A 14,491-nucleotide genomic window follows, 5' to 3' on the forward strand; every position below is an offset into this window, starting at 1 on the left:
CTTTTTGTGTATCTAGCTTGTAAAGACTGTCTTAATCGGCATCTTTGGGTTTCCTTATCCTTTTTAATAAAGCTGATATGACTTGGGAAAATAAACAAATGACTATATATTGTTGGAAGCGGAAACGGACATATAATAATCTTATAATTTCACACGATATTATTATAAGAATAAACTATTAGATCATGCATTCATCAATATTTACTGTGCCTAATTTACATATAAAACCTCATTTCTATTTTGTAGCTTTCTCTTCCTCGATTTTTTTCTACACAACCATATGTTTCAAACTCCAACAATTGAAACATTTTATAGACATTTTTAATCACCTAATTTTAAAATTTTCTTTTAAGTCTATAGAATATATCTATTTTTAATGGATTTGTAAAAATATTTTTTAGCTTATCTTTTATTATGTAATCGACAAATTCTATATTTTTGTTCTTCATATGCTCTCTGTTAGACTGTTATTAAAGATACACGTGTCAGTATCCTAATGGTTCTAGTATCGAGTAGTTAAGTGGTTAGCTAGTCTGTTAGCTAGGCAGTTATGATTGGCGGGTTGTGCAACTTGTATATAAACAAACTTAAGTCAATGAAGAACTCACATTTCTTGTGTATCACAGTTACAAAGTATTTCCTATTATGCTATCTTTCGTCGTAGATCTTGGGTTCCCTCTTTAGCTTCCGTTACTGTTCGTTCTTCCTTGGTTGGTTATGGAGTTGTCCAGGGGCTTCTCGCATAAGAAAGTTAACGTCGTTCCCGATGAGACGAATTTTCTGCTATGGAAACAGCAAATTCTACTGACTGTGCATAACCATCATCTGGAACGGTTGTTGACCGGTGCCTTGAAGCCACCGCCAGAGACGGTTCTTGGTGATAATGGTAAGGTGAGTGTTAATGATGCTTTTGAGGATTTTGTGGCGCAAGACAGTGTGCTTGCATCGTGTATTCTTTCCACCATCAGTTGTCATCTTCTTCCTCAGTTTGTTGGTGCTGAATCGACTCCTGCGATATGGAACACGGTGTAACAGCTCTTTGCCAACAGATTCTACAACAAATTTTATGAGTCTGCATTGTAAGCTGCAATCGTTTAAGAAAGGTAATGACAATATATGTGTTTACCTTACCATAGTGAAGGAAGTTTGTGAAGCACTTGCCTCGTGTGGCAGTGCAGGTTCACACATCGGTCATGTTGCTAGCATCTTAAAAGGATTGCCCAGGGAGTACCAATCGTTTATGGCAGTCATCACCACGATAAAGGACACACTCTCCTTGGATAGTATTTATACAGTTCTTTTAGATACTGAAGCTCAGTTAGCTGACTTCGATGAACAATTAGACTCTCTTCCTATGAGTGCTAATGTTGCCCAGCGTCAGGAGGATCATGACTCCATTGAGAGTGGTCGACGTGATTCTAAGTTTTCTCGCTCGTCCTCAGTAACCAAATCCGGTAGTCGAGGTTGTGGAAGAGCTCAGATCCAATGTCAACTATGTGGTAAACTTGGCCACCTAGTTGATCGCTGTTGGCATCACTATGATGGGGATTTTATGTGTGCCACCTCTGATACACGATCTCACAAAGATCAGTCTGCTAACACTCATTATTCAGTTTCTGAAACTCTTAATCTGGGTTGTGAGTGTTGTAAAGGAAGTTATCAAGGAGCGGGTCAATCACAGGCTAATGTGGTCTCCAAAGTTACTGATCACTGGTAGTCGACTCAGAAGCAATGCACCACATTACTCCTGATGCAGCCAATGTCTCGAATCCAGTTAAGTTTAGAGGTTCAGGTAAACTCACTGTGGGAAATGAAGTTTCTATTGATATTCATAATATTGGTAGTACGGTTGTTGCTTCTTCTTCAAGAACCTTGTTGTTAAATGAGTAATTACATGTGCCTTGGATAACCAAGAATTTACTTTCAGGTCTCTAAGCTTGCTAGGGATAATGTTGTCTATCTTGAGTTCCATGCTGAGAAGTGCTATGTTCGTGATGAGTCTTCTAAAGAAATTCTTATGCAAGGTGAAGAGAAGGGAGTATTGTATACCTTTACACTTGGTTGTAAGCATATAGAAGGTCGTGGTGCTGCAGCTCATCTCGTGTCTACTGGCTTGTCTTAGTCTGAGTTATAGAATTACCGCTTAGGGTACCCAACTAGTTATGCTATGGATAAAGTAGCTAAAGAAATTAATGTAAAACTTGATTCAGATGTTAATAAAACTTGTATGGCTTGTTTTATGGGCAAAAGTCATAAATTGCCATTTTCTTCATCGAATACTCAGTACACTACTCCTTTTGAGCTTGTTTTCTCTGATTTGTGGGGACCTCCTCACGTTGCATCCAATGATTTTCGTTACTACATTTCCTTTGTTGATGCATGTACACATTATATATGGAATTATCTTCTCAAAAATAAAGCACAAGCTCGTGTAGCATTTCAGATGTTTCAAAAACTCGTAGATAATCAATTTGGAATGAAAATCAAGGCAATTCATACAAATTGGGGTGGTGAATATCGTGCCCTCTCTTCGTTGCTTACCAAGTCTGGAATAGTGCATCGATTGTCCTGTCCACACACATCGAAGCAAAATGGCATTGTTGAGCGCAAACATCACCATATAGTTGAGCTCGGTCTTGTTCTACTTGCTTAGGCATCCTTTCCCATCCGATATTGGTCCTATGCAGTGGTGACTATTGTTCATCTTGTCAATCTTTTACCTACAATAGTGCTTGAAGGGATGACGTCGTTCGAGAAACTGTTTCATAAGAAGCCTGAGTACGCTTCATTGAAGGTCTTTGGGTGTCATTGTTTTCTACATTTGAGACCCTTTCAGAATCATAAATTATCATTTCGATCACAGTCTTGCACTTACCTTGGTTTCAGCTCTTAGCATAAGGGATACAGTGTCTCGTGAGTGATGGTAGAGTTTATATATATTGCCATGTTGTATTTAATGACATGGTGTTTCCTTTTGCAGATAAAGCAGTGGTTAGCTCACGACATCATTCACCAGGGGTACAGTCTCAGGACATTCCTATCATTGTTGATGTGAGAAAATGGCCAAGTGGTATTGCTTCAGCTGGTGTAGATGGTAGAATGCATGGTGAAGTGGATGATGATGCTATGTGTTAGTCATAGCTACAGGTTCCTGACCAGCAGGGTAATGCTCCTCTTGTTGTTGTTGAGGTCACACCCGTTGTAACAATGAATTCTACTGTGAGCCTAGTTATATCCCATAGTATGGATAGTATATACAGGCATGCTAGAGCAGGTGGAGGAGCAGACACAACTGCATGCAGTAGTTTGCCGAGCAACTCGATACAGAATTGTTATCCTATGCTGACACGCAACAAATGTAGGGTATTTAAACCTAAGTTATACTCTAGTTACTTTGAAAATGAAATACCCTCCACAATATAGGAAGCATTATAGTCTGCCAGTCGAAGGGAGGCTGTTCAAGCTGAGTATGATGCGCTTCAGAAGAATAACACGTGGGCATTAGTTAAATTACCAGCAGGACGTGTTCCAGTAGGCTGAAAATGGTTGTTTAAGATTAAACACAATTCCGATGGCTCCGTTCAACGTTATAAGGCACGTTTGGTCATAAAAGGCTTCTTATAGGTGCCGGGATATGATTTTACTAATACTTTTAACCTGGTTGTGAAGTATTCTACTTTTAATATTATTTTGGCCTTAGTTATGGAAAATGGTTGGGAGTTGAGGCATGTGGATATTAATAATGCATTCCTTAATGGGGACCTCGATGAAGATGTATTCATGCAGCAACCACCAGGGTTCGATCAAATTACCGAGGATGGAACTCTTCTTGTTTGCAAGCTTCAAAAGGCTCTCTATGGTCTTCGACAAGCTCCACGGAACTGACATACCAAGCTTTGAGATAATCAAGTGCAAATAGGGTTTACAGCATCGCGAGCAGATCCCTCGTTATTTCTCAGTAAAAGGGATGATGGAAATATATATGTGCTGGTATATGTTGATGATATTTTCATCACTGGATAATCATCGAGTGCAATTCAAGAGGTGGTGCAACTACTAGGCGACAGGTTTTCACTAAAGGACCTTGGTATGCTCAGTTTTTTCTTGTTTCAGTCAGTAGATGCAGGGTTGACAATTTCAGCTTTTGCGGATACTGATTGGGGAGCTAACATTGATGATAGGCAATCAATCTTTGGCTATGGAGTGTTCGTTGGTTGATGTCTTGTTGCATGGAGCTCTAAGAAGAAGAAATCAATGTCTAGGTCAACGATGGAAGCGAAGTACAAGTGTATTGTTGATACTGCTACTGAAGTGACAGGGTGAGTGTGTTACTTGCTGATCTAGGGTTGCAGTAGTATCAAAAACCGGTGGTGTGGTGCGATAATACATGTGCAGTGGCAATGAGTGCCAATTTCGTTTACCATGCACAATCAAAACACATAGATTTGGATGTTCATTTTGTTCAGGAAAAGGTTGCTGCCAGAAAGCTGCAGGTCAACTATGTTCCAGCTGCACATCAGGTTGCAGATGGTTTCACCAAACCTTTGTCTAGAGTTGCTTATGAAGACTTTCGCAACAGGATATGTGTAGTTCATGGGTTCAAATTCAAACAAGAAAATTGGAACATGTAGGGGGAATGTTAGATTGTTATTAAAGATACTCATGTCAGTATCCTAGTGGTTCTAGTATTGAGTAGTTATGTGGTTAGCTAGTTTGTTAGCTAGGCAGTTATGATTGGCAGGCTGTGCAACTTGTATATAAACAAACTTAAGTCAATGAAGAACTCATCTTTCTTGTGTGTCACAAATACAAAGCATTTCCTATTACTCTCATATAAAATAATACTTTGTATCTGTTGAGATAATAGATATTAATTAGTAAGTTAGGAGTTAGTTAGTGGGTTATTAACAAGCAGTTAGTAGTAGTTATTTTCCAGGCCATTCTCCTTTGGGTTTTCTGTTTGGCCCATTTCTTGCTCAGTCAATGGCTTGTTTTCGTTGCTGAAGCAGTTTCTCTCTTCTCTTCTTCCCTAAATTAGTTCTCTTTAGGGTTTCATTCGATAATCCCTACTATTGCAATGCCTCCATCGAGCGAATCAACTTTGGTTGATTTTAATCATCCTCTTTTTTGCATACGTCAGATACTCCAGGTACTCCTTTGATTTCTCATCAATTAGTTGGGTTGGAGAATTACAGTGTTTGGAGCAGGTCGATGAGAATTGCTCTCTTGGAAAAAAAATAAACTTGGTTTTGTTGATGGTGCATATCAAAAGGAGGATTATGATCTTGATTTGCATCCTCAGTGGGAGAGGTGTAATGCCATCGTTCTATCCTAGATTATCAACTCCGTGAGTAAGGAGATTTCGGCTGGCATTGTTTTTTCTTCGAATGCGGCTTCGGTATGGAATGATTTAAAGGATCGTTTTGATAAGGTTAATGGATCCATAATTTTCTTCCTTCATCGAGAAATTGCTACTATTTCTCAAGGTGATTCGAGTGTTTCTACGTACTTTACCAAATTGAAACTGTTGTGGGATAAGTATATTACACTTGTGTCATTTTCTTCTTGTGAGTGTGCAAGTTCGCAACAGAATTCTAGGCATATTGTCCAGCAGTAGCTTCTTCAGTTCTTGATGGGTTTGAACGAAACTTATTCGTTGGTTAGAAGTCAAATCTTGTTGATGCAACCTCTTTCTTCGGTAAACCAGGTATATTCTATGATAGCTCAAGAGGAATCCCAGTGAATTCAACTTTCTGCTATGTCTTCCACTCTTTATTCTAATGTGTTCTATTCCAAGAGTTCTGGTATTTTTGATCGTCGTCAGTTTCAAGGTGTTTGCGATTATTGCAAAATCAAGGGTCATAAGCGTGATAGTTGCTATCGACTTATCGGGTTTCCACCCGATTTTAAGTTTTCTAAACGTAAGAGTGCTCAAGCTGTAATGGTTGTTTCTAAACCTGTTGCTGCTTCTGAATCTGTTATTTCTTCTAAACGATTGGTTATTCTGTTTCCATAGCGTCTACTTTCAATCAGGAGCAGTACAATTAGATTCTTAGTCTTTTGTCTTTTGCTGCTATTGTTGATTTCGCTGTGAATCTTGCAGGTATAGTTGATAATTGTTTACATGCTTATCATAAATCACTTAACTGGATTTTAGACACATGTGCTACAGACCATGTAATATCTGATTCTCAATGCTTGCAATCTCCTGTCATGTGTTCTTTGCAGTCTATCCAATTACCCAATGGTAAAACTGTCCCGATTACAGATATTGGTTCCTGTTTTTTAGATTCAACCAAAAGTCTTTCTAATGTCTTATATGTACCCAATTTCACTCACAACTTGCTTTTTATTTCGAAACTTACATGTGACCTTCACTGTTTTGTTAGCTTTTATCCTAATTTTTGCATCCTGCAGGATCTATCAAGTGGAAGGATGAAGGGGATTAGTAAAGAGTATAGAGGACTTTATTTTTTTCAGTCATCAGCTTTACCCTCTGGTTTGTCATCTACACATAATTGTTCAAATATTTTGCTTTCTGAAATTTCCTCTAGCATGTCATATGCTTCAAATTTGTTTGATTGTAGTCATTTGTGTTCAGAATGTATGACTAATGTTTCTAGTAATAATACAAATATTTGGCATTCCCGTTTGGGACATGATGTTATTTCAACCATGAGCAAGTTACCTTTGTTGCATTATACTAAATTAGATTCTAGATTGATTCATTCTTGTCCAATATGTCCTTTAGCCAAGCAAACTAGGCTCTCATTTCCTGTCAATCTTACTTCTTCGCAAGCTCCTTTTAATCTGATTCATATAAACTTATGGGGTCCTTATCGAGTTGCTACACATAGTGGTCATAGGTATTTTTTAACCATCGTTGATGACTTTACTCGTATGACCTGGGTGCACTTGTTGAAATTGAAGAGTGATATTGTTTTTTCCCTTAAAAAGTTCATTACCTTTGTTAGAACTCAGTTTTCGACCACAGTTCAAATTATTCGAAGTGACAATGGCACTGAATTTTTCAATTATGAGTGTTCTGAGTTTTTTTCTTCACTTGGAATTCTTCATCAAAGTTCATGTGTTCAGACTCCCCAACAAAATGGAGTTGATGAACACAAACATAGACATATTCTCGAAGTAGATAGGGCACTTCGTTTTCATTCAAAAGTTCCCCTTAAATTTTGGGGATAGTGTGTTACTACGGCTTGTTATATCATAAATCGTTTGCCTTCTTCTGTCTTACATTTCAAAACTCCTTTTGAAGCTCTTCATCATAAAGCTCCTAATCTCTATTATTTAAGGGTATTTGGTTACTTATGTTATGCTACCAAACTTAAATACCTTGACAAATTTTCTCCTAAGGCCATTCCTTGTGTTTTCATGGGTTACTCTTCAACTCAAAAGGGGTATATTTTGTTCAGTCTTCAGTCCAAGTAATTTTTTGTAAGTCGAGATGTTGTGTTTCATGAACTTGTTTTTCTTTTTCATTTTCCTGTTTAAGAGTCTTCTCCTTTTTTCCTTCCCATTATCATATTCATGATTATGATTTTTTAATTCTTGATTCTTCAATACCTACTCCTGCATCTCAAGTTGACAACTCTCCAACTTTTTCACAAGAAATTCCTGTTGTGTCACCTATTCCTTATGTTACCTCAGATGTTCCTTCTATTTCTCCATATGTTATTTCAACAAGTGCATCCAATCCTCTTCCTTTAGTTTAGGATCCACTCGTGTCTAGAAGATCCACTAGTGTCTCCAAGCCTCCAAATTGGTTACATGATTATGTCTGCACTTGCTAATCCACTTCACCTTCTGCTACTTATCATATTTTTCAATATATTTCTTATTCTCATTTACCTTCTCATACTCAAAATTTTTTGGCTTCTACTTCTCATCTTGTTGAACCTACCACTTATCAAGAAGCTTGTCAAAATCCATAATGGCAGCAAGCCATGAGAGAAGAGATTCAGGCATTAGAATTAAATAATACTTGGGTTGTTGTTCCTTTTCCCTCTGTAAAGTTCCTATTGGCTACAAGTAGGTTTATCGAATCAAATATTATATTTCGGGTGAGGTTGAAAGGTTTAAGGCTCTGTTGGTGGCCAAAGGGTATAATCAAAAGGAGGGTGTTGACTATGTAGAGATTTTTTCCCCTGTTGCCAAACTCACTACTGTACGGTTATTTTTTGGCTCTTGCTTCCATCTCTGACTAGCCTTTGTGGTAAATGGATGTCCACAATGCCTTCTTGCAAGGAGACTTAGTTGAGGAGGTCTACATGAAGTTACCTGAAGGCTTTTCTAGCCAGGGGTATCATACGGTTTGTCGGCTGCAAAAGTCTCTTTACGGACTTAGGCAAGCTTCTAGACAATGTAACAAGAAGCTGTCTGAAACACTTATATCAGAAGGATTTCAACAAAGTAAGTATGATTACTCAATGTTCACAAGGCAAGTAGCAAACAAATTGGTTCTTGTGCTTGTATATGTAGACGATTTGCTGATTACTGGCAGTGATAATGATATGATAGAAGAGCTAAAATATACATTACATTCTAAATTCAAGATGAAAGATTTGGGTGAGTTGAGATATTTTCTTGGGCTTGAAATTTTGAGATCAGAGAAAGGAATTATCTTAAGACAACGTAAGTATGCTTTAGAGTTAATAGAAAATATTGGGGCAGGGGAAGCAAGGTCTGCCTTGACACCTTTGGAGCATAACAATAATTTCTTTGTTGCTGCAGATTGATAACCGTCGTTTTGCTATTAAAATAAATCTGGCTTCTTAAATAGAAAGGAAAAGGTAGTATAGAGAAGAGGGTTGAACCACAGGGACTGTGGTGTTTCTGATTTAGTAAAAATGTTTCTTGATTTTAGGAGGAGATAGAATTCCAGGTAAAGTTGAAAAGATTTAATAAAATAAAATAGATAATAATAAATAAAAAGGAAAATAATAAAATAATAAATAATAGTAGTAAAATAATGGGCGTTTTAAAAGTTTTTTTAAAATAAAAGATAATAATTAAATAAAATAAATAATTAAATAAATAATTTAAAGAGATTAAGATAAAGAGAAACTTATAGTGAAAGCAGCCTCAGACTTCAGCTTTGCCTCAAATTCCTTGGATCATCGAAATAGATTTTTACTTCAAGATTTACGTCGGCTTACAAGGACAATTCTTCGCTGCCAACTCGGATTGTGTCGTTTCAACAATAACTGATTCTGATCTCAGTTTCCTTTTAGCAAATAATTTTGCTAAGTGTGTTCTCAGGAAGTTGAATATGCTCCAATAAGCAAATCCTTCTTCAAACGTTAACCATAACAATATCCAGACCAATGTTGAAATTATTTTGATTTGAAAAGTAAACTCAGAAAACAGAGAGAGAAATCTAAAGCGATTTAAGTACCATACAATTCTCACGTTTGGAATTGAACTTTCGCTTTAGTCTTCGGCTTGAAAGAAAATTAGCTAAGCATGACTAAAGTCATACTTATCATAATTGTTGAAAACGAAAATTAAAAGAAAATAAAGGAGTATGCGAAAATAGAGAGAAAAAGAAGATTTCATTCTCAGATGAGAGAGATATATTTCTAGGCTTACCCTTAGAGGGTATTTATAGCCTTCAAATTCCTAAAACAAGTTAAAAATAATTCCTAAAATAATAACTTAAATCCTAATTAAAACTATTTAAACTAAAATACCTAAAACAAATATAAAATAAAATACTATTTAAAATAATATCCTAAATCCTAATTAAAATACTAAAACCTATTTAAACTAAAATACAAAGATAAAATATAATATTTAAAATATTATCCTAAAACTTAATTAAAATACTAAAACCTATTTAAACTAAAATACCTAAAACAAAGATAAAAAATATTATCTTAAAATTTGAGTTTAATTAAAATCCGAATTACAGAAATGTGTGGCCAATCCATTTGTGCTTCTAGAAACGTTGATTGGATCTTCTAGAAGGTGTTGACGTTATCGCCTCGTCGGATGTTTCATGCCCACTAATCCAACTTCGATTCCGAAAATAAAAAAAACTACAGAATTCAAATCGAAACTTGTAACACCCATCTCCCATATACCTTTATGTATACAAGATACAGATATCCCATCACTTTCGAAATAGTTTACTATGTAAAAATCCGTACAAATTTATTTCTTAAAATGGTAAATAATATTATAAAATTATTATATCATATGAATTATGATTCTTTATAAAAAAAATTTAAGGCAAAATATGTATTTATAAACAATACCGTGAACAGTGAATAGTGAATAGTGCACCGATGCACTGCTACAGTAACATGAACTTTTACCTATTCAAACGTTAACCATAACAATATCCAGACAAATGTTGAAATTATTTTGATTTGAAAAGTAAACTCAGAAAACAGAGAGAGAAATCTAAAGCGATTTAAGTACCATACAATTCTCACGTTTGGAATTGAGCTTTCGCTTTAGTCTTCGGCTTGAAAGAAAATTAGCTAAGCATGACTAAAGTCATACTTATCATAATTGTTGAAAACGAAAATTAAAAGAAAATAAAGGAGTATGCGAAAATAGAGAGAAAGCTAGAGAGAAAAAGAAGATTTCATTCTCAGATGAGAGAGATATATTTCTAGGCTTACCCTTAGAGGGTATTTATAGCCTTCAAATTCCTAAAAACAAGTTAAAAATAATTCCTAAAATAATAACTTCAATCCTAATTAAAACTATTTAAACTAAAATACCTAAAACAAATATAAAATAAAATACTATTTAAAATAATATCCTAAATCCTAATTAAAATACTAAAACCTATTTAAACTAAAATACAAAGATAAAATATAATATTTAAAATATTATCCTAAAACTTAATTAAAATACTAAAACCTATTTAAACTAAAATACCTAAAACAAAGATAAAAAATATTATCTTAAAACTTGAGTTTAATTAAAATCTGAATTACAAAATGTGTGGCCAATCCATTCGTGCTTCTAGAAACGTTGATTGGATCTTCTAGAAGGTGTTGACGTCATCGCCTTGTCGGATGTTTCATGCCCACTAATCCAGCTTCGATTCCGAAAATAAAAAAAACTACAGAATTCAAATCGAAACTTGTAACACCCATCTCCCATATACCTTTATGTATACAAGATACAGATGTCCCATCACTTTCGAAACAGTTTACTATGTAAAAATCCGTACAAATTTATTTCTTAAAATGGTAAATAATATTATAAAAATATTATATCATATGAATTATGATTCTTTATAAAAAAATTTAAGGCAAAATATGTATTTATAAACAATACCGTGAACAGTAATGAACAATACTGTGAACAGTGCACCGATGCACTGCTACAGTAACATGAACATCGTACCTATTCACCAAAATTTCGAACTTAAAATGTGAATCGATGCACTGCTACAGTAATTTCTGAAAATACATAATAAACTCATAAAAGCTTAATCTTTCATTACTATGCAGTTACCATTTACACAAATACGTTTAAATTTATTTAAAATATTTTTATATATTAAAATCTATTACATGCCAACTAAAATATAACTAAAACAGTCCATTATGTCATATGGTTACTGATGAGGCGACCTTGACAGAATATCCAAATATCTCCTTACTCAGCTGTATTCAACCTACGCGTGAAATAAACACACGTTAAGTATTACTTAGTGAGGCATAATTAATCACAAGTAACAGTTCTACACACAAGTTATAGTCTGGTATTTAACGTTCAAGGAATCTTTAATTCCAGTAGATATACTATAATTTGCATCACTGATGCCATTAACTTCATTTATCAGTCATTATTGGAATCCATACATTCCATATGATTTCCTTATCATTTAGCACCGTTAGGGCTTTATTTGGAAATCCATACATTCAGTATGATTCCCTTACCATTTTAGCACATATAATGCCCTATCTGGAAATCCATATATTCAATATGATTTCCTTATCATTTTAGCACACTCAGTTCTCCATATGGAAATCCATACACTCAGTATGCTTTTCTTATCATTTTAGCACATATAGTGTCATTTGGTAATCACTATACATACATAATTAAATCATGCTATTTTAACTATTACCACATGTACGTACATAATTAAATGCACTCACCTGGTTCGCCTTGCTATTATTTCCAATATGCAAATCTGATTACTCAGCTACTTTGTCTTTGCCTTTCGTTTTGCTAGACTCGGGAGCTTGGTTTCGATCTACTCAAGCATCCATTAAAGACACATTTAATATCACTTATTAGTATATTGAAATCTTTCATTTCTTAAACTAAAAGAAAGACTATTTTCATTTATTTATTAAACTTATGCATCGGTACATTTTATAGTGTATCGATGCATCCTCTCACAGGTGCATCTGTACACATCCTATGCATCGGTGCACATTTTACATTCGATGTTTTCATCTTAAGGGGTGCATCGATACACTACCTGTGCATCGATACACTCACTACCTTCGATGTTTATTTATTTAAGTGTGCATCGGTACACTACTTATGCATCGATGCACCTTGCCCAGAATTTACATTTTGAGCACGAAAATCACTTCATTCCAGCTCAAATGCTCCATATTTCAACCCCTTTCATACTCTTAACTCGAATATCTTCATTTAAACTCATTTATACACATTTACCACATCCTTAACCTCAAAATCTTATCGTCCACATGAGATTCAAGAATCATACCCAATTTTCAACATGTTCTAAATCCAATTCTAACACTTCATATTTCTTAATTAAGTTGATGACAAGTCAAATCTACCATAAAACATTCATAAATCTTCATATTTCATCATGTCACTCAAAAACCCATTTTCTTTAACTTCTAATATCTCATCCATAACTTATTTTTAATCTCTTTTAAACCTTCCTTTAGCTTCCATAATATACAAAGCTTCAATCCCCATCAAAAATCGAATGAAATAACCATTAAATCGAAAACTTACCTTTGAGCTGAAGGGGAGAGTTTTCCACGGCAAGAAGAGAAGAAGATGAAAGGGTTGACCTCCTATTCCCCTCTTTATCTTATCTCTTATCTTACACTAATTGAATATTAAATTAAATTTAATCCAAATGACCAAAATATCCTTTTAATCATCCTTTCTTACAATTTAGTCTAAGCTATGAATCCTATTCATTCTCGTCTTTCATTATTTAATTTAATAAATCCTCGTATTTTTAAATCATTTCAATTTAATCCTTAAATAAAATTTTGGGGCATTACAAAACTAACCAAAATATTACCATAGGCTTGAAATACAAACAAGTCTCCACTACAAAAGTGAACATAATGCAATAATTAAGGGGTCTTTAAACAAAGTGTAACGGGGCTTAGGTTAGGGTAGGGAAAAGGCCAAAAAGAAGGGTTTAAAATACCGAAACAAGATATCAAAATAATTAAGAACAATCCAAGAATCAACATGAAGCGCAATGAAGAACAAAACAAGGAAAAAAGAATAGATGAAAGATAATTGAAACGGTCGATTTTCCTTCCTTTTTTTTCTTTCGAACAAGGGTCTGTTTTTTTTCTTTGTTGTCCGAAACAGTGAACATCTTGCTATTTTTTCAATTTTTTTTCGAAACAGTGAAATTTTTCTCATTTTTTTATTCTTGGAACAAGAGTGATACAAGATCTCAAGTCTCGACAAGGGTGTGAAAAGAGAGGAAAAATAAAAAGAAAGGCTTCAGGTTTAATTATGAGGTGTAAAACAAAGAAAGGGAAATAGACTCAAATGTGGTTCACTAGTGGATATATAAACATGTAGGCTTTTTTGGGGGGGGGGAAGTGGGTTTATCCTAGGTTCCCCTATCACATTAAAACATTACGTTCAACATGTAGTCTCGATATGCATTGTGATTACAAGTTCTAGAATATCCTAATTAGTCCGGCACACACAAGTCAAACAATGAGCAAGAAAGAAAATGTATGCTCGTTAGGCTCAAATCTTACAAGAAGAGTTTATATGCATTGAGTCAAGTTCATCTCTATCGGCAAAAGCATTAAATATCAATACTTAACAAAAAATCACTAGCTATATCAATCACCAATCATGCAAATTAAATTCGATCAAAACATGATCGTAATCCAAAAGCAAACAAGAGTATAAAGCGGAATTCAAGACTAGCAACCAATGATCCCTACATATCAATATTAGAACAACTGAATTTCAAACAATCAAACAAGTCAAGGAAAAATTTGACGACATATTTATCCTTCTCCCCTCACTTATTCCGTTTTGTCCCAATAAATTGAAAAACAAAGAGAGGGAAAAGGAATACTCCTCAATCTAGTGGCGACCACGACCACGTCGAGACGAGCATTTGTAGAGTAGAATGTCCGATCGAGAAGCCATTAAAATTTTATTGCACTGTTCGAATCTGCTATGTAATTTTATGCACTGTTCGAACCAATTTTTTTCTGCACTATTCTGTTCGAACTTTTCTACACAG

Source organism: Hibiscus syriacus, unplaced genomic scaffold (genome assembly GCF_006381635.1).
Source record: "Hibiscus syriacus cultivar Baekdansim isolate YM2019G1 unplaced genomic scaffold, ASM638163v2 tig00015967_pilon, whole genome shotgun sequence".
In the NCBI taxonomy this organism is placed as follows: domain Eukaryota; kingdom Viridiplantae; phylum Streptophyta; class Magnoliopsida; order Malvales; family Malvaceae; genus Hibiscus; species Hibiscus syriacus.